This window comes from Canis lupus, chromosome 10 (genome assembly GCF_003254725.2).
Source record: "Canis lupus dingo isolate Sandy chromosome 10, ASM325472v2, whole genome shotgun sequence".
Lineage (NCBI taxonomy): Eukaryota > Metazoa > Chordata > Mammalia > Carnivora > Canidae > Canis > Canis lupus.
Genome location: NC_064252.1, coordinates 33,854,711 through 33,872,922, shown reverse-complemented (window position 1 = coordinate 33,872,922; position 18,212 = coordinate 33,854,711). Strand labels below are relative to the sequence as shown.

General features: G+C 45.4%; 1 long non-coding RNA gene across 2 annotated transcripts in view; it reads left to right on the top strand.

The window, feature by feature from the left end:
- The first annotated feature begins 6,303 nt into the window (after positions 1-6,303).
- The window catches only part of LOC125755928 (uncharacterized), a 45,754-nt gene continuing 33,845 nt past the window's right edge, over positions 6,304-18,212 (top strand). Inside the window, exons 1-2 of one of the 2 annotated variants that reach the window (XR_007413515.1) lie at positions 6,304-7,606; positions 14,162-14,355. This is a non-coding gene — a long non-coding RNA (uncharacterized LOC125755928). The remainder of the gene's footprint in view (positions 7,607-14,161; positions 14,356-18,212) is intronic. The other variant, XR_007413514.1, reaches the window with a different exon arrangement.

Sequence of the window (18,212 nt, the reverse complement as noted above, 5' to 3'; positions counted from 1 at the left end):
TTATTGAACTTGTACTATTTAAGCATTTTATAAATATTTTCATTTTATCTTCATGCAATGCACATTACCCTCACATTAACTTGCCTCAAGTCACACAGGTAAAGTAGAGGCAAGCCCACATATGTACTGTGTCTGCCTGAGTCTGTTCAGGCTGCTGTAATAGAATACCATGGACTGGGAGGCTTACAAACAGTGAAGGTTTATTTTTTACCATTCTGGAGGTTGCCAGTCTGAGCTCAGGGTGTGGGCATGGTCAGGTTCTGGTGAGGACTCCCTTCCAGATTACAGGCTGTCAACTTGTCTTTGTGTCCTCACATAGCAGCGAGAGGTGAGGGGACTCTCTGGGGTCCCTTTTAAGAGCATGGATCCTATTTGTGAGAGTTCCACCTTCATGACCTCATTATGTCCCATGGCCCACCATTAAACACTATCATATTGGGGGCTTAGGTTTCACCATGGCTTTTCAGAGGACAGAAAAATTCAGTCCATTGTGATGACCTTAGAAGTTTGGTGGTTCTACTGTCTGATGGTGTGGTTGGAAGTTCTTAATCTTGGTTTCTTAGTTTACTTGTTCAAATTCTTGAGGAAGAATATGATGGACTATGCTCAGTCTATGAATTTTTTCCTCTTTGGGTTAGGTGTGCATTTTTGGATCAGTCAACTGTGGCCAGAGGGGTGGGGTCATGTAGTTCCCACATTGTGGTCTAAACCACATAGAGACTGAGAACTTTTCCCAGAAAGAGAAGGTAGGCAATCAAACCTTTCTGTTATGTACCTCCCCATTCGATCCTAAAATTGTCTCATGGGTTGAGGCATTGCAGGTATCACTGGCTGCCTTTATTCTGCCGAGCTCAACTGTAGGCATAGGGGACCTTTGCCGGCAAGCTCAGTCCCACCCAGTTCTGGAGTCAATCTACACAGTGTTGGCAGTACATTGAGTGCCCTGTGTCTGCCAGCGGGTGGGGTCTGGAAATTAGTCTGGCAACCATAAGCAGCAAGTGTCTATGTGTCTACCATGCCAGTCTCCCCCCACCTCTCGCTAGGTCCTTCTGCTGATGTCCCTGCCTTGTTCTTTGGATTGCACTCAAGGTTTTTTTGTTTTTGTTTTTAAAGTAGGCTCCATGCCCAGTGTGGAGCTCAGCATGGGGCTTGAACTCACGACCCTAAGATCAAGACCTGATAGCAAGCTGATCAAGCTGATATCAAGAGTCCGATGCTTAATTGACTCAGCCACCTGGGTGCGCCTGGTCTCCAGTTTTAATGCTGTAGTTAGAGCCCCTCAGTAAGCCCGATCATTTGCCAAATGCTACTTTCCTATTTCCTGGGGCCCCAGCCACTGGCTGAGGTCCTGCCCCAATCCAAACATAAGGCTGTGAAGCACAATCTCTTTCTGCTATGACCTACTTACCCACCATATCAGGCCCCTTTGCATATGTTTCTTTTAGCTTTTATTGTGGAAAATTTCAAACATTCAACAAAAATATTGAGAGTCATATAATTAATCTAACCTTCATGTACCATTGCCTGGCTTCAACAATGATCAAATTATGGCCAAAATGACTTTGTCTGTACTTCCACTTAGGAGGAGGGGCAAGACGGCGGAAGAGTAGGGTCCCCAAATCACCTGTCCCCACCAAATTACCTAGATAACCTTCAAATTATCCTGAAAATCTACGAATTCGGCCTGAGATTTAAAGAGAGACCAGCTGGAATGCTACAGTGAGAAGAGTTCGCGCTTCTATCAAGGTAGGAAGACGGGGAAAAAGAAATAAAGACACAAAAGGCCTCCAAGGGGGAGGGGCCCCGCGAGGAGCCCGGCTGAGGCCAGGGCGAGTGTCCCCAGGACAGGAGAGCCCCGTCCCGGAGAAGCAGGAGCTGCACCAGCCTTCCCGGGCGGAAAGGAGCCCGCAGGGAGTTGGAGCAGGACCCAGGAGGGCGAGGATGCCCTCAGGCTCCCCGGGACACTAACAGACACCTGCGCCCCGGGAGAGTGCGCTGAGCTCCCTAAGGGCTGCAGCGTGCACGGCGGGACCCGGAGCAGCTCGGGGGGGGCTCGGGGGCGGCTCCGCGGAGGGGGCTGCGGGCGGGAGCGCGAATCCAACAGCGCAGGGTCCGGAGCACTGGGCGCCGGGACACAGCACAGGATCCGGCCTCCCCCCGGGACAGGCAGAGGCCGGGAGGGCCCAGGACAGCGAGGACGCTCCTGCCCCGAGCTGAGCAGATCAGCGGCCCCGCCCCGGAGCCTCCAGGCCCTGCAGACGGAGAGCTCCGGAGTTCCTGCGGGGGCTGAATCCAGGGCTCCAGGGCTGGCCCCGCCACTGGGGCTGTTCCTCCTGGGGCCTCACGGGGTAAACAACCCCCACTGAGCCCTGCACCAGGCAGGGGCACAGCAGCTCCCCCAAGTGCTCACACCTGAAAATCAGCACAACAGGCCCCTCCCCCAGAAGACCAGCTAGACGGACCAGTTCCAGGGGAAGTCAAGGGACTTAAAGTATAGAGAATCAGAAGATACTCCCCCGTGGGTTTTTTTTTTTTTTCTTCTTTCTTTTTGATTTCTGATTGCTTCCCCCACCCTTTTTTCCCCTTTCTTTCTTTTTCTTTCTCTTTTTCTTCTCTTTTTTCCTTTTTTTCTTCCTTTTTTCTTTTTCTCTTTTCTTTCCTTCTTTCTCTCTCTTTTTCTCCTTTTCCCAATACAACTTGTTTTTGGCCACTCTGCACTGAGCAAAATGACTAGAAGGAAAACCTCACCTCAAAAGAAAGAATCAGAAACAGTCCTCTCTCCCACAGAGTTACAAAATCTGGATTACAATTCAATGTCAGAAAGCCAGTTCAGAAGCACTATTATACAGCTCCTGGTGGCTCTAGAAAAAAGCATAAAGGACTCAAGAGACTTCATGACTGCAGAATTTAGATCCAATAAGGCAGAAATTAAAAATCAATTGAATGAGATGCAATCCAAACTAGAAGTCCTAACGACCAGGGTTAACGAGGTGGAAGAACGGGGTGAGTGACATAGAAGACAAGTTGACTGCAAAGAGGGAAACTGAGGAAAAAAGACAATTAAAAGACCATGAAGACAGATTAAGGGAAATAAACGACGGCCTGAGGAAGAAAAACCTACGTTTAATTGGGGTTCCTGAGGGTGCCGAAAGGGACAGAGGGCCAGAATATGTATTTGAACAAATCCTAGCTGAAAACTTTCCTAATCTGGGAAGGGAAACAGGCATTCAGATCCAGGAAATAGAGAGATCCCCCCCACTAAAATCAATAAAAACTGTTCAACACCTCAACATTTAATAGTGAAGCTTGCAAATTCCAAGGACAAAGAGAAGATCCTTAAAGCAGCAAGAGACAAGAAAGCCCTGACTTTTATGGGGAGGAGTATTAGGGTAACAGCAGACCTCTCCACAGAGACCTGGCAGGCCAGAAAGGGCTGGCAGGATATATTCAGGGTCCTAAATGAGAAGAACATGCAACCAAGAATACTTTATCCAGCAAGGCTCTCATTCAAAATGGAAGGAGAGATAAAGAGCTTCCAAGACAGGCAGGAACTGAAACAATATGTGACCTCCAATCCAGCTCTGCAAGAAATTTTAAGGGGGACTCTTAAAATTCCCCTTTAAGAAGAAGTTCAGTGCAACAATCCACAAAAACAAGGACTGAATAGATATCATGATGACACTAAACTCATATCTCTCAATAGTAACTCTGAATGTGAACGGGCTTAAGGACCCCATCAAAAGGCGCAGGGTTTCAGACTAGATAAAAAAGCAGGACCCATCTATTTGCTGTCTACAAGAGACTCATTTTAGACAGAAGGACACATACAACCTGAAAATAAAAGGTTGGAGAACCATTTACCATTCGAATGGTCCTCAAAAGAAAGCAGGGGTAGCCATCCTTATATTAGATAAACTAAAGTTTATCCCGAAGACTGTAGTGAGAGATGAAGAGGGACACTATCTCATACTTAAAGGATCTATCCAACAAGAGGACTTAACAATCCTCAATATATATGCCCCGAATGTGGGAGCTGCCAAATATTTAAACCAATTAATAACCAAAGTGAAGAAATACTTACATAATAATACACTTATACTCGGTGACTTCAATCTAGCTCTTTCTACCCTCGATAGGTCTTCTAAGCACAACATCTCCGAAGAAACGAGAGCTTTAAATGTACTTCCACCTAATCTCCCACAATATTATTTTGAAGCAAATTCCAGGTCATATCATGACATCTATAAATATTTCAGTGTCCATCTCTAAAATATCAGAACTGTTTGCTTTTAACACAACCACAATCTCATTATCACACCTAAATACGCTAATAATGATTCCTTAATATTATCAAATAATCCAGCCAAAGTTTATATTTCCAGTTGTCTCATAAATGTTTTAAATATTTTTTTGCATTAATAGTTTATTTGAGTCAGCATCCAAATAAGGTCCATGTATTGTGGTTTGTTGATGAAATCTCTAGATTTTTGTTTCCATCTTTATTTTTTCCTTGTAACTTCTTTCTTTCTTAAAAAGGGTCTATTTATTTATTTATTTGAGGGGAGGTGGGAGGAGGGGAAGAGGGAGAGAATCTTCAAGCAGACTCTCCACTGAGCAAGGAGCCTGATGCAGGACTTGATCTCACCACTCTGAGATCATGACTTGAGCCAAAACTACTGAGCTAAGTACCCAGGTACCCCCCCTTGCAACTTATTTCTTAATTGGATTGTTTGTCTCGTCGAGTTTCATGGTTGGGACTCACTAATGGGACATTCCTGTGTGAATTAGTATTTGGTTAGAAAGTCTTGGTAGTGTTAGATTTGATTTCTCTTGGCAAGACCACTTCATAGGTGGTGCTGTGTTCCTCCACCAGAGGCACATGTCTGGTTGTCTTTTTTTGTGGAAGTAGCAGCTGCTGGTGCTCAGTGAAGATGTTTATTAATATTAGGGCTTGCAAAAATGGTTTGCTTTTGAATTCTATATTTCCTTCTTCATTTATTAGGTAGAATACATTTTAAAAAAAGAAACTTCACTTCATCTGCTATTTGGTTACCCAAAGGCATAGTCCACATAGAAAAATTAGATAAATGCTTGATACTTTTTCTTTTTTTACCATCTTTATGAATATGGAATTAGTTCACTGGCATCATCCAACAGTGAGCAATTAGGGTTTTCTGAGAAGTATCATTAAAACCCATAGATTAGAGCAGTGTGGGCGGCTCAGTGGTTTAGCACTGCCTTCAGCCCAGGGCCTGATCCTGGAGTCCCAGGATCGAGTCCCAGATAGGGCTCCCTTTGTGGAGCCTGCTTCTCCCTCTGCTTGTGTCTCTGCCTCTCACTCTGTGTCTCTCATAAATAAAATCTTAAAAAAATAAAACTCATAGATTAAATGTATTTCATAGGTTCCAATCCATTTCAGTTATTATATTTATTCATGATCAAACTATTCCATCTTTGGCCAGTGGAAGCCTCTTCAACTTGCCTCCTGTGTCCTTTTAATATCTTCTCTCCCTTCAGCACGTTGACTGGAGCCCAGACTGAGCCCATGTTTTTTTAGGCTATTTGTTTATTTAGCACAATATCTGGCACAGAGTGAGTGGTCAACAAATGGTAGATATGAATGTTTTTAAAAATCTTAACCTCCTTATCCAGGGCTAGTGCTATGACTGGATTTCTTTAATACCTGCTTCATCCCCTGATGACTTCTGGTGGGGAAGGGAGCTCTTTTCATACATTTATGTCCCAATCTCCACTCCTTTCACTAATCTTTCCCCCAGGGGGAGGAGGAACATATATCATTGGTGAGAATGAGACCAGGGAGAGTGAGTGTATATAATATAGCCCCTTTTGAACTCTCTCTCTCTCTCAGAGATGGACTTTGTCCACAATGTGTGTGTGTTCGGTTTGCCCCTGCCTCCTCTGTGAGTATGCAGCTCAGGGCAGGTCTGGCATCTGGCAGGGGTTGCCTGTGTTTGGTGGTGTGTTGGGGGGTAGTGGTGTTGCAGGGGTGGGGGGTGTAAGGAAATCTGCAGTTATACCTAAGACCGGGTGTGTAAACTGAATGCAGGAGGGAAAGAGTGGAGCAGTACTTTCGGCTTCATACCCCTGCTGGTCTCTACTTCAGCTGTAGCAACCATAAAGCTGATAACGAGGGTCCTTATTAACTCCCCTTTCCACTTCTCAGATGGCTTGTCATTTTTTCTTTGGGATGACCTGGCAAATGCCCCCCCCCCCCCCCCCCCCCCCCCCGCTTTCCTTTCTCCACCAGCCAGTGACTGGCGGGGTCTTGTGTCTCCCCCTGGCAAACTTTGCCCAAGTCCACAGAAGAAAGGCTCTTGTAGAAGAGCAGATGTCACCCGGAGGAATAGCTGTGAGGTAGTAAGCTGAACAAACAAGTCACGTCGCACATTTCTTAAACAGGTGTGACTAAGGCATGGATTCTCTAAAGGAGCAAAGAAAGTCTACTTGTAAACCTTTTAGACATTCAGGGAACAGAAGATTTTGTGGACCTTCTACAGTGCTTTCCAGCCAGCCGCCTTGTGGGCACACGTGTATGCCTCTTAGCACTTGTCCATGTGCGTGGGGGCTGAAGTTGTCAGAGCTACATCCCTCCCAGACTGGAAGCCCCAGCTCTGTTCTTTTTTGGTTGATGTGAAGTAAGGTGGGGGCTGATAGTTAGGGTGTGTCAGTCCATTTGGGCTGCTCTAACAAAATATTATAAATGAGGTGGTTTATCAACAACAGAAATTCATTTCTGACAGTTCTAGAGTTTGGCAGTCCAAGATCAAGATCATGAACAAGCTCTGGTGAGGGCCCTCTTCTGGGTTTCAGACTGTTGCCTTGCCTATGTTACCACATGTTGGAAGGAGTGAGGGAGCTCTCTTGGCTCTTGTAAAGACATTACTTCCACTCCCAAGAGTCCCATCCTCATTACCTAAGCACTTCTCCAAAGTCCTTCTTTCCTTCTTCCTTCCTTCCTTCCTTCCTTCCTTCCTTCCTTCCTTCCTTCCTTCCTTCCTTCCTTCCTTTTCTTTCTTTCTTCCCTTCTTTCTTTCTTTCCCTCCACACCAGAGCCAGAGGCTTGAACTCATGACCTGAGATCAAGACCAGAGCTGAAATCAAAAGTCAGGCATGACTGAGCCACCCAGGTATCACCAAAGTCCCACCTTCTAATACCATCACACTGGGGATTAGACTTCAGCAGTTGAATTTTGGGAAACTCACACATTCAGTCTAAGCAGGGTATAGCTTGGACTAATATGAAATAGAACCCAAATAATGATATATTAAATCAGGTAGAGATTTATCTTTTTTCTCATGTAAAAATCTAAGCTGACATAGTGGCTCTTCTTCACAAAGGCATTGGGAGCCAAAACTCCTTCCAGTTTTGAGTTCCAATCTTTGTTTTTTCTTTTTTTTAGATTTTATTTATTTATTCATGAGAGACACACAGAGAGAGGTAGAGACGAAGCAGACCCCCTGCGAGGAGGCTGATGTGGGACTCATCGCAGGAGCCCGAATTCATGACCTGAACCAAAGGCACACACTCAACCGCTGAGCCACCCAGGTTTCCTCCACCCCTGCTCCAATCTCTGGCTGCAGTAAGGTGAGCATTTCTTTATATGGTGCTAAAGAGGTTCTTGTGCTTTTGTACCTAGGTTTTAGTTGATTTTTAGTTATTCTCAGACTTTTGTTGTCTATTTTCAAAGCATACATAGTTCTCCAGCAATAGCTATTTAGTTCCATTAACTTTATAATGACTATTTTCACCTTTTTTCTCCGTATTTTTCAAAAGCCTGATATGTGGCACCCATTAGTACCCTTTCTTCCACCAGGATCCCATTCTGGTTCACTGTGCGTGGTGATTTTTACCAGTTTTACCTCCAGCTTTGTCAGGGACTGAAACATCCTGATATCAAAGGTAACGGGGTTCTCACTGCCTGTGGGCAGGCAGGATATGCAGTCCCAGATGTCCCCCCTTAGCAGCCACTGGGATGGAGATTAAATGGCAATAGGTCTGCTGGGGAGTGTACTCAGAACCCACACCTGCTGTGGGAGGGAGGGAAGCAAGATTGGACAGAAAGTAGCCTTTGGTTGCAGTTTGGGTTCAACGAAAGCTTTGGCTGACAGCTGTGGGTGCTCTGAGGCTGACCTGGCTCCTCGGACTTGTCTCAAGTTTGGGCAAGGGGCTGCACTGTTATGTCCCTGTATTTTCCAGTTACCACTGCAGGCTACCTCTGGGAAGAGGGGAAAATCTTTGAGTGAGGTGGCTTTCTTCAGGGAGCAATTTCTGGAATGGGCTGACAGTTGAGGGTCCTCAGCCAGCAAAACTCTCAGCAGCTGAGGGAATAAGAAAACAAAATGACCATAATATTTTGTAGATCTACCCATTAAGAAGTTGAGTCGGTTTTTGCACCTCTTGAACCTGACTTGGCTTCATGTCTGGCTTTGGGCAATGGGACAGGAGTACGTGAAGGAAGAGTCTTGAAAAGGGCTTGTCTTTTGGGGTTTGCCTCAATTGCTGTTGAGAACCTTCCAGTGGTTTGTGAAGAAGCCTAGGCTAGCCCCCCTGAGAGGAGAGAGGCCCCTCTCAGCACAAGTGAGTTTCCAATGTGGGAATGTGTGTGGCATCCTAGAGCAACCAGGCCTGGCCAAAGAGGCCCAGACCACCACCCGGCAGACACAGGGTTGGGATCGTGAGCCATGCTGTGTTTATTGTTTTCAGCCACTATGTTTTAGGGATCATATGTGACCCAGAAAAAGTTTATTGATGAGTAGGCCATCAGGAACCTGGCACTTAGTCTGACCAAATGGGGAAAGTGTCTTAGGATTTGGCAAATTTTTATGATTTTATTCTCCTCCTTGCCTCCCCCAGCCCAGGTTTCTAGATTTCTAATAAAACTCTTGTCAAACCCATGTTTTTTTCAGAGCCTTCACAAGGCACCCTTTCAATTACCCTCCTTAGCTCAGAAAAAGGGAATCTAAGAGGCCTTCACTATTCATATTTGCTAAAGAAAATACATGTTTCCAGAGCTGCCAGTATTACTGAACAGAAAACACAATTACAACTGGAAAAAGCCAAGGACTGTTATTTGATCATAAATGTTCTAAAGATAGCTGTATGCTGATTATTAGTTGAACTGAGGTTTTGAAGGAGCATTTGAGGACCTGATTCAGTGAAGTAGATGGAAACACACACAGATGAAAAAGAAAGATCAAATCCAAAGGAAACGCAAATCAAGCACCTTCCAGGTGTTTATTGAAAAAATATTTTCATGGTATGTGGCTCTTGGCCCTTGAAAAATGTTTGTTGAACGGGCAAATGAATATATGGATGGTAGGAATATATGCTCCTGTGCTCAAAAAATGTGCTACCCTCCTGCCCTGGCTGTGAGATTAGAAGGATCCTCTGGCGTTTAGATGGAGGCACTCGATTCAGTTGTCTGAAGGCTTTCTCTTCTCAGACCCCACAGAACTCCGCTCGAGTTCCATCACTTCCTCTGTGTGTCAATCCCCTCTCCCATGTTCTGTTTTCCCTTCTGAAAACAGGATTGGAAGCATCTAGAAAGCCTAGGTTTTGGGCTGCTCCCTGGGGTAATGGGATTTGCCTGGAAAAATAGTGACCTGGGTTTACTTCCTTACTCAGCCTCTTGCCAGCTGTGTATCTGACCTTGGGCAAGTTATGCACATTCTCTGCCTCAGTTTCCAAGCCTGTAAAATGGGACAATAATAGCACCTGAGGGTTGTTGGGAGAATTTGGGATAATCTACGTGAAGTTCCTGGATTGTGGATGCTAAATAGCTAGAAATCATTTACAATGAGTAAGCCATAGATAGGAGGAGAATTGGGAGAATATAGTTTGTACATCCTTAACGGGCCTCATGAAATCTCGACTTTCTGAGCTTGTTCCTAACTGTCAAACACAGGGGAAGCCCCTCTGTGCCCATTCAGCTCCACAGCTTCGTTCAGCATTCCGAACTCGCTCTTCCGGACTCTTCCCTCCTCCAGATCCCCCCGGGGACAAGTCACACTTCTCAAGGTGCTAACTCAAGTGACAGCTGCCTTTTATTCCATATGTTTCTCATTCCAAAATGTTGTTTTAAATATTTTCAGCTACTAAGCATACACTCTGCTTGCCTATGTTTTGCCTTATAATTTCTTTCTTTCTTTCTTTCTTTCTTTCTTTCTTTCTTTCTTTCTTTCTTTCTTTCTTCTTTCTTTCCTTCTTCTTTCTTTCTTTTTTTCTTTTTCTTTTTCTTTCTCTCACATTTCAGATGCCTGCTTTTGGGTTTCACATTATTCTGTGGTTTCCTACTCATTTGCCCCGCCCTCTAATTGTTCCACCAGCACTTAGTCTCCCGACCTGCCAAGCCGTCTCCCCCTTGTCCTGATACCCCCAGCTCTCCCCAGGGCTGCCCTAACCCAGCGGCCTCTCGAGTGCTTTGCAGAATTGCAAGTCCTCTGTTTATCCTGCCCCCTTCCCTGCGCGTTCATGGCAGCATCTCCCTCGGGCCCCCATTTCCTGCTCTTATTCTTGGCTCCCTGCCAGGCATCACACATTCACATACAACCCTGCCTCCCTCACAGAAGGGAAAGGCTGGCAGTTGCCATTCATGGAATGCTCCTTTGCCACAAAGGGCCACAGGCAGGGTGTTCTGGGTTTCCTGACGTGCCCAGGGCAAGGTAGGAGGGCTCCGGCCCCAACAGTTATTTCCAGTAACGGCGAGTCAGGCTGGAGAACAGTGTGGTGTTTGTGCTGAAGAGAAGAGAGGACGGACTGTTGGTTTCCTAACTGACTAACACGCAGGTCTGCGAAATGGGAATCTGGATAATACCCACCTCCCCGCCTTATTGTGAGGATCATGAATGCAGAAGACTTCGCGCAGCGGAGAGTGCTGTTCGTTCCTTAATCCTTTATTTTTTCTCTTCCTCTTTTTGGTTGCTAAACCCCTAGGGTCGGTCAGAGTCCCAGCAACAAGGAGAGTGGCACCTCAGCGGGATGAATTGAAGGGAGTATAATGAAGGGATCGTGTATAGACTTACAGGGGTGTGGGCTGAGGATGCGGAACTCCTGGAACGCCAGGCCAGAAGCCTGGCACACGCTGAGTGGCCAGGAAGGCGGTGTGGCCGCCCACACCTGCTGAGAGCTGGAGCCCTGGTATGGGCACATGGCAGACTGGCGCTTGCCAAGCGCTCTGAGGTCTTAGCAAACTCAGATCATTTCCTCCCCTCTTTCCCAGGATTCTAGATTTCTAATGAAACCTAGGCAAGTCCAAATGTTTCCTCCCACCTTCCTTCCCTCCTTCCTTCCTCTGTCAAGGCTCCTTCTCTCTCTCTCTCCCTTCCTTCCTTCCTTCCTTCCTTCCTTCCTTCCTTCCTTCTCTCTCAAGTCTCTTCTCTTTTCTTTTCTCCTCTTTTCTTTTCTTCTTTCTCCTTTGAGTGGTTGGGGAAGAGCCATGGCTCAGGTGGAGGAGAGCAGCCACTGCTCACATGACAGCCATCAGAGAGGGTAGGGCTTTAATATCTCCTCTTCTCTCTTCCTTCCCACGGCTTCCATTGGCTGAATGCAACAGAAGCCGCAGGGTGAGGGGCCTGGGAGATGAAGTCCAATAGTGGTAGCCTTCTGAGCACATGGTGAATGGACCTGGAAAAGCACAGAATCATCTTGCCATTTGTCACTTATTTGCCAGTCACTTTGTGCAAGCCTCTGAACCTCAGTTTCCTGTAAAGTGGGCATGAAATGAACCTGTTTATCTACCTCACAGGACTAACATGGTCATCAAATGAAAGCACTGGGATCACTTACTTTGTAGCATGCTCCCGTCTTCATCTGTGTTGTCTCACTTAAGTGCCCACCCTTCCAAAGGCAGAGGGACTCTGGGTTCAGAGGGAGTGGGTTGTCAAGTGCGGCTTGGTTGAGTTTTCTAACTATGGGATTATAGGCAAGTAACTCAGTTGCTGTTTTACTTTGGGTTCCCCCTAAAGGAGGTCCTGAGACAAGTATTTGAGTTCAAGTAATTTATTTGGGAACTGATTTCAGAAAGCATAGATGGTGGGGTGGTGGGGGGATGTGAGGCAGGGAGGGAGGAAGGCTTATAGTGGGTCTCAGTCCCACGGGGACTCTGAGAGCCTGTATAGGATAGACATCCTTGGATTGTTCTACTGCAGAGGGCAGGTGCTGGGGTGTTTATCCACCAACTCCCATCCTTCATTGGTTGAGGGTTGCTCCTGGGGCTCTAACTCTCTTTGTGGGCAGAGAAGACTCCAGCAGCCAGAGAGACCCAGGAAGCCATGTAGATGCCCTCCAATGAGCCACGACATGGCTGGGGGACCAATGCCATCCGTTCTGGCATCCTAATTAGTAGCATAAGAGGCCTATCTCACAGGTGAAGATCAAATGATTAATGACAAAAAGATTAAATGTCTGCCAAATACCTAGCCCATGGTAGATGTCCAGGAAATAGGAGGTATTCATAATAAGATGGGCAAATATTATCCGTGTATTATAAACTGAGGTGAATGGGATGCAAAGAAGTTAAGACATTTGCCCTATGTCACACTGACAGTGCTTCAGTGGCCAAATCCCAAAAGACTCCATTAGTTCCTCTTCCACTCTGCCGTAGCCACCTCCTGGGAACGGACTCCATGTGCGGAGTGCTTTTGCATCACAAAGTGTGAGAAGCTCCATAAACATAAAATGTAGTCCCAGACGTGCTAGCTCAGGTCCAAGTTAAATTGACCCTGGGTAGCTCTTCCCTCAGTCCCAATCCCCACAAGCTCAAATGTACATTTTCTTAGGCCCTCAGGGTTTTCCATTCTGTGCCCCCACCATCCCCAGCCCTTCATTAGTGATGCTTAGGTGTCTCCACATATTTCAAAGGGTGCCAGAAAGTCTCCAGACAAAATAAAATATGCTGTAAAACACTAAGGGTAAGACTCTAGATACCTTGTTCTGCATGTAATGTTTCCTTTTAAAAACAAATATTTGGAAATGCCCTCTTTACTATCCTGCTGATACACACATAAGAACCAATAAAATGCAGAACTCTTTTTTAAATTGTAATAAAATATACATAACATAAAATTTATTGTTTTAACCATTTTTAAGTACAGTTTAGTGGCATTAAGGACATGGGTGTGCAACCATCACCACCGTCCATCTTCAGAACTTTCCATCTCCCCAAACTGGAACTCAATACTTATGAATAACACTGACTCCCATTACCTTCCTGCCCAGCCATTCTACTTTGTATCTATTTTGTGAATTTGACCACTCCAGATACCCTATATAGGATTTGTCCTTTTGTGACTGGTTTATTTCACTTAGCTTAAGTCTTCAACATTCAACCATGCTGTAGCATATGTCAAGATTTCCTTCCTTTTTAAGGCTAAATAATATTCAATTGTATGTATATCCCAGGTTTTGTTTATCCATTCAAGTGCTGCTGGACCCTTGGGCTGTTCCACCGTTTAGTGATTGTGAATCAGTGTTCCTATGAATACAGATGTACAAATATCTGTTTGCAATTCTTTTGGGTATATAGCAAGAAGTGGAATTACTGGATCATGGGTAATTGCATGTTTAATTAAAAAATTTTTTTAAATTAAAAAAAAGATTTTATTTATTTATTTATGAGTGAGAGAGAGAGCTTGCATGTGTGCAAATGGATGGGGAGCAGAGAGAGGGAGGGAATCTCCAGCAGACTCCCGGCTGAGTGCGGAGTCCATTGAGGAGCCAGATTTCAGGACCCAGAGATCATGACCTGAGCCGAAATCGAGTCTGACGCTTCATCAAACTGAGCCACTCAGTTGACCCTCTATGTTTAACTTTCTGAGGAGCTTCCATATTATTTTTCATAGCAGATGCACCATTTTACATTTATAAAACAATATAACTTTTATAAAGGACAAAAGTAGGAAAGTAAAATGTAATTAAGCAGTATGCAGTGTGTCAGAAAGTCATCCCTGGGCCGGAGTGCATAGAGACAAAATGCAGCAACTGCAAGTCTGCATACCCGTTCTGTGTGCCACAAATGCAGACCAGCCTATAGGTGTGATGCAGCCCAGGCTGTTGCTGGAGTGCACTGAGGTTAGTGATTTTTCAAAAACAATAAACAAATTAAACATTTCTCTCTCCGATTCTCCTGTCCTCACCCAACAGGTCCCCACGCCCCTTCCCCTCTCAGGAGAGCTGTGGCCTTGGGCAAAGGCTGCCCAATTCTGAAGGTGTAGCAGCTGAAGGCTGTCGGGCACCTGTGCCCTCCTTGAGCGACGGCCTTCTGAAGGGAGTGACACGGGGACAAAGCCAACACGTTGGACCCAGAGAGAGCCGACTTACTGGTCACAAGACCACAGGTAAGCAAATGAGGTTTTTTCAATAACTGCAGTGACCTCTGGCTGACAGATGGATTAAATGAGGCCATGTATATAAGATGCCTGTCATGCTTCAGCTGCTTAAAAAGTGAGCTAACGTCCCTCTTTGGAGTCAGCATAAAATAGGGGCTGGCAGGACAGGTAGTGGGTGCAGAGCGCTTGGACTCAGATCTTGTTTTTGCAACTTGTGAGCTGTGTGATGTCAGGGGCTTTTGTGGGAATTAAATGAGATGAGCCGTGTAAGAGTCAAAACGGAGCTGCTGTCCTTTGCCTGGATTCTGGTCGGGCCTCCCTCTTAATGTGCGGTGCCCGGCGGTGGCCTGCAGAGGGCGGCATCCCCGCAGGAATGCGGCTCCCCTCCGCGCTGCGGTCCTTAGCCTCCCAAACTAAGGGCAGACAACAGCAAATTATGCAAAGGGCTAGAATGTACCACTGAGATGCCATGGCATGGGAGAAGGGGCCGAATAAAAAAATACATAAATTTATGGGTGGGCAGCTGCAATGAAACAGAATGTAGAAAAATACTCAGACTTTAAAATAAAAAAAACCCAGGCGGAACTTTCTGAGAGCATGCAAGACAAAAGCCTCTTATTGAGAACAACCCACGTGCCCTGTCTTTGGGCCTGTCTTGGGGACCCCTGGAATCTGGTGACGTGTCCCTGATTTGTTTGTACAGTTTGTGTCAGAGATTAAGACCCCCTTTGAAAACCCTTGGAAAGCAACTGGAGGATCAATGATTCAGAGTGGACCAAGATGAGAGTGAAAGATCTCTGGACTTGCACGGCACATCATCCAGTATCTGATTCCTAACAAGCTGAGTGGCTTTCAACGACCACAGGGCCAGCTCTCTGTGGGATGAGGACAACCTTTTGAAAAGTCAGGAGCCAAGGGTCAGTGTGGAGATGAGCATTATTCCATATTCTATGCCACATCCCCCAGAAGTCCTTCCTCGTTTGCCACCATGTTATTCTGCAGGATATCCTTCCAGTTTCTCTAAAATCCTGGCACTTCCTATACACCAAGCACATCTGTGACTCTTTTGGCTCTTGGTGATTAATTGTAACATCTACTACCTGGCCTCTTAGGAGTCTCCAGGGACCATCATTTGCCGTCATTAAACCCAGAAACCCCCACAGCTATGTGCCATGGAGCCTTGCTTCGTATGCGAAAGTACTGTTCTGTTTTTTGTTGTTTTCAACCTAAATGTTTAAATCCCTGCCTCATTCTGTACAGAGCATTCTGCAATTTGCCCTTTTTGCCTAACCCTGTACTCTGGAGAATTTCCCATGCCACACATAAAAATTGACCTTGTTCTTTACAATGACTTGATGGTAATCCATTGTATGGATTTGTCAGAATTAATTTAAGAAATCTAGTCTCGATGGACATTTAGACTCTTTCCAATTTCCCTCTTTCAAAAGCAGTGCTGCAAGACTGTTCTATGTGTCTTGTTGTCCATATCTGCAAGTCCTCCACTAGGATGGATGCCAAAAAATGGAATTGCCAGATTACAGGGGGCGAGTGTTTAAAATTTTGACAGATTCTGTTGAGTTGCCTCCAAAGGCCATACCTATTTACATTCCTGTTTCTAGCACGTTTTTTATTATAGCTCATAGATGACAGGTAAGTTTTAAGTCAAAAACTGATGGGCTTGAGTGGAAGTAAAGCTTAATGGTTAAGAGACAGATACTGCATTCAAATCTGAATTCTACCTCTCACAATTTATGTGAATTTGGCAAGTCACTTAACCTCTTGTGACCTGGTTTTCTCAAGGGTAAATGGGAATATAAATTGTACCTAAATCACAGGTGGTTGTGAAAAGTAAATGAGTTAATGTATGTAAATCACTGAATCTTGTTACAGTGGAATCATTTACAATGTTCTCCACTCTCTGGCCTTGCTTCACTCCTCTCTTTCTGGTCTGTCTTTGTTTTTTCACGTGTTTATCACATTGGGGTCAATTACTAATCCCCAGCAGCTCCTTTTAGCAAGCTGAAGTGAAGAAGTGACTTCAGATCCTGGCGTGGTTAGGTTAATAAACCTGTAAACTTGTGCAAGTTAGCTCATCTTTTGGAGCCTTGTTTACCTCAGCTAGAAAATAGGGATCATTTCTGTATCAGGTAGGAATCCTTCTGTTGCTAAGGCTAGGAAACTCATCCCAAACAGAATTCACTGGCTTACATTAAATGGAGAGGCCCCTGATTCCCATTTTAGGCATGTTTTGATCCATGACTAAAAGGCCATATCAGGACCCAATTTCTTCTGTTCCTTTTTGATTCTCCAGTTTTGACTCCATCTTGGACTTCAAGTGGTAGCGAGATGGCTGTAGGCCTCCATGCACTGCACACCCCAGGTTTGCATCCCAAAGGAAAGCCTGTCTGCCTCCATCCCAGCCTTCCTGGCAAAGGCTCCCTGGAGCTCCCTGAAGATGACTGGGTCTTGCACCTGTGCCTGAACCAATCACTAAGGGTAGCAGAGTGGGAGGTGCTGACTGGCTTAGGCTAGACCACATGACCCAACCTTGCAGAATGGAGCTCCCCTGGATGCCTTAGGCTGAACGTGGGAGGAGCATAATCTCGAGTGAGGGCTAGTATCCAAGATCTATAAAGAACTTATTAGGGATCCCTGGGTGGCGCAGCGGTTTGGCGCCTGCCTTTGGCCCAGGGCGCGATCTTGGAGACCCGGGATCGAATCCCACGTCGGGCTCCCGGTGCATGGAGCCTGCTTCTCCCTCTGCCTGTGTCTCTGCCTCTCTCTCTCTGTGTGTGTGACTATCATAAATAAATAAAAATTAAAAAAAAAAAGAACTTATTAAACTCAACAGCAAAGAAACAAACAATCCAATCATGAAATGGGCAAAAGACATGAACAGACATTTCACAGAGGAAGACATAGACATGGCCAACAAGCACATGAGAAAATGCTCTGTGTCACTGGCCATCAAGGAAATACAAATCAAAACCACAAAGAGATACCACCTCACACCAGTGAGAATGGGGAAAATCAACAAGACAGGAAACAACAAATGTTGGAGAGGATGTGGAGAAAGGAGAACCCTCTTGCACTGTTGGTGGGAATGTGAACTGGTGCAGCCACTCTGGAAAACTGTGGAGGTTCCTCAAAGAGTTAAAAATAAAACTGCCCTATGACCCAGCAATTGCACTGCTGGGGATTTACCTCAAAGATACAGATACAGTGAAACGCCGGGACACCTGCACCCCGATGTTTCTAGCAGCAATGTCCACAACAGCCAAATTGTGGAAGGAGCCTCGGTGTCTATCGAAAGATAAATGGATAAAGAAGATGTGGTCTATGTATACAATGGAATTTTACTTAGCCATTAGAAACGACAAATACCCACCATTTGCTTTGACATGGATGGAACTGGAGGGTATTATACTGAGTGAAATAACTCAACTGGAGGAGGACAAACATTATATGGTCTCATTTATTTGGGGAATATAAAAAATAGTGAAAAGGAATAAAGGGAAAGGAGAGAAAATGAATGGAAATATCAGTGAGGGTGACAAAACATGAGAGAAACATAACTCTGGGAAATGAACAAGGGGTAATGGAAAGGGAGGTAGGTGGGGGGTTGGAGTGACTGGGTGACGGGCACTGAAGGAGGGTACTTGGAGGGATGCGCACTGGGTGTTATGCTATATGCTGGCAAATTGAACTCCAATTAAAAAAAAATCCTGAGTGTAAACTGTTGGGTGTTGTTTAGAGAAAGAGAGAATAGATATTAGGGGGCAGACGACAAGCGTTTGCTCTCATAGCTCTTCTCCAAGAAGCTATGCGTTGTGTGGATGAGGAGGCATATTAATGATTGGCACAAC